General features: G+C 49.9%; 2 non-coding genes across 2 annotated transcripts; both read right to left on the minus strand.

The window, feature by feature from the left end:
• Window positions 1-1,215: 1,215 nt before the first annotated feature.
• Window positions 1,216-1,290, minus strand: Trnaa-cgc (transfer RNA alanine (anticodon CGC)). The gene has a single exon. It is a non-coding gene; the product is annotated as a tRNA-Ala (tRNA).
• A 226-nt stretch (window positions 1,291-1,516) lies between these two features.
• Trnaa-cgc (transfer RNA alanine (anticodon CGC)) lies at window positions 1,517-1,591 on the minus strand. The gene has a single exon. It is a non-coding gene; the product is annotated as a tRNA-Ala (tRNA).
• Window positions 1,592-2,989: the final 1,398 nt, after the last annotated feature.

The raw sequence follows: 2,989 nt of genomic DNA on the forward strand, positions 1-2,989 counted from the left end.
AGTCGCCAGATGTAAAAGTAATTTCGATAATACCCCAAGGGAGCATAATAGGGCCGTTACAACTTGCAGTTTGTATTAATGACCTAGTTTCTCCCTCATAGTCACGCGACATAACGAAGACGACAAAACCAGGCAAATTAGACGTCACACAGAGCTTTACCGACAGGCATTTTCCCATGCGCTCTTCGTGAATGTAATAGAGAAGGGGAGATGGTGGTACCAGATTTATTATCCGCTGCACACCGTCAGGTAGCGTGTACGACATGGGTTTAAATGTAGATTCCCATAAGAAAGCACAAGTCTGAACTCGCTACTTTTATTTTTCTCTAGCGGTACAAATGTCAAATCGTCACGAGGTGAAGTAATAAGGGCAGACGTTTTGTTATCGACATGATGTTACCACAACGTACATAAGTGGTTAATCTCGTCACAGTCTTTCACTTTTTGGCCGTGTTCTCGTCTGAAGCTTTCCTTTAAAACTGTCCCTTCGTAAAATGCGTAAGTGCACAATGGTCGTTTGGCCTTCGTTAGCGTGAGGCAAGCGTGATGGCACTGACATGTTGTAACCACAGCCGACTTCAGTAACCATCTGGATGCAGCATCTGGTGGGACATGAGTCGGAAGACTAGGACTAGACGCTAGACCAATGTTTACGGATATGCCAACTGTAGGGCACCTTTCGCGAGTGCTTCCTGTATTTAAAAGTGCGCAGCTATTGGCAGGTCTCAGAGCGTTTCGAAACTGTTCGGCAAGTGCCACAAATCTTTGATCAAAATAGATACTGCTTTTTCATCTGGACGTTGAAGACGCACGCACTGTAGGCTATATCGAGAGTTGTATACGTATTCCACACAGGGCAGAAAACGGTCGCGCTCTAGACGTGTTGGAAGAGTTGGATATCTACAAAGCCAAAAAGCATGACCCCATTAGGGTCTTCTTTACTTTGTTTGATGATGTACTACGATAACCAAATAATGCCTCGCGTATTTATACCTACCCTTACTTGATGATTTATGTCGAGAACAGTAGTCATTTGCCTTACTTCCATACTTTAGTCGCTCTAATCCTGTAACTGATTATGTCCTAGCTATTCATGGAATATATAGCCAGACTATATAATTTTATTTATTGACTGTTAATATGTTTCCAGAATGAGATTTTCACTCTGCAGCGGAGTGTGCGCCGATATGAAACTTCCTGGCAGATTAAAACTGTGTGCCCGACCGAGACTCGAACTCGGGACCTTTGCCTTGCGCGGGCAAGTGCTCTACCAACTGAGCTACCGAAGCACGACTCACGCCCGGTACTCACAGCTTCACTTCTGCCAGTATCTCGTCTCCTACCTTCCAAACTTTACAGAAGCTCTCCTGCGAAACTTGCAGAACTAGCACTCCTGAAAGAAAGGATATTGCGGAGATATGGCTTAGCCACAGCCTGGGGGATGTTTCCAGAATGAGATTTTCACTCTGCAGCGGAGTGTGCGCCGATATGAAACTTCCTGGCAGATTAATACTGTGTGCCCGACCGAGACTCGAACTCGGGACCTTTGCCTTGCGCGGGCAAGTGCTCTACCAACTGAGCTACCGAAGCACGACTCACGCCCGGTACTCACAGCTTTACTTCTGCCAGTACCTCGTCTCCTACCTTCCAAACTTTACAGAAGCTCTCCTTTCAGGAGTGCTAGTTCTGCAAGTTTCGCAGGAGAGCTTCTGTAAAGTTTGGAAGGTAGGAGACGAGGTACTGGCAGAAGTAAAGCTGTGAGTACCGGGCGTCAGTCGTGCTTCGGTGGCTCAGTTGGTCAGTCTGCGTTCGGCAGGGCAGCAGTGCGCACCGCGCTCGGCCGTCCACGCCGCTGCGCGCGCGGAGTGTTTTGTTTACTTCCTCGTCACAGCGCTTCTCAGTCGAACAAGCTGTAATGGCCAACTCTTACAGGAAGAACACACTTAAGTTCACCTTCTCAAACGAATACGCACGACCCAAAGCACTGGCCGTCGAACGCTTCCTACGCGAAGACGTGAAGATCCCGCGTGACGAACTCATCGGCATACACCTATCGATCATTAGCAGCGTCGTTTATGTTAAGATGACTTCCGACGCTGCCTGCAACGAGATCATTCAAAGGACGCGACATGGACTAAAATTTCGGCACTCCGACGGAAACGTCGGGCCTGTGGATGTCGACCATGCAGGACTTGGCCTTCGGACGATCCGTGTATTCGAACTGCCTTTCGAGGTGAATGAAGATGAAGTCATCGCGGCGCTAAGCCCGTTCGGAAAAGTCCAGAGCCACGTAGCCGAGACTTGGGCACAGTTTACGACGTATCCGGTGCTTAATGGTGTGAGACAAGTCCGAATCGATCTCAAACGGCACGTTCCATGGTACATTTCTATCGGCGGCTGCCGTGCGGTGGTCATTTACGACGGACAACCTCGAACATGTTCCGGTTGTGGCAAAGAAGGCCACGTCCGTAATGAATGCCTGCAACGCCGCATCACACAACTAAGGCCCGACGATACGAACACCGACAGAACCACGACCACCCTTCCAGTCACCTATGCGGCGACACTGCACGTCCAGCCTTCACAAGGCGCCGTTCATGAGCGTCTCTCTGGTCCGATACACCCGGAGGCGTCCCTGCACCTTGACACCGGCGATGTCGTCCGTGAACATGTACAACAGCCGGACACACCCCCGCTAGAAGATCACAAGGATACCAATGAGAGTGTTCTGGAGAATGAAGACCGCATCATAGCACCCGCGGCTTTTGTACCGGAACGACGTGCATCTCTTCCTTCCTCCGACACCGAAACTCATTGCCGAAAGCAGAAGTCGCCCAAACGACGAAAAAAACGCCGCAAGACATCAGACTCGACCATTGAGCCCCCTCCGCAGGACGAAGAGATGCCACATCACTCCGACGGAGAACACGATAACACTTTCTCCTCTGCCACGGAGACGCGTCATCCACAAGACGGTGAACCGTCCAAC

Source organism: Schistocerca nitens, chromosome 6 (genome assembly GCF_023898315.1).
Source record: "Schistocerca nitens isolate TAMUIC-IGC-003100 chromosome 6, iqSchNite1.1, whole genome shotgun sequence".
Lineage (NCBI taxonomy): Eukaryota > Metazoa > Arthropoda > Insecta > Orthoptera > Acrididae > Schistocerca > Schistocerca nitens.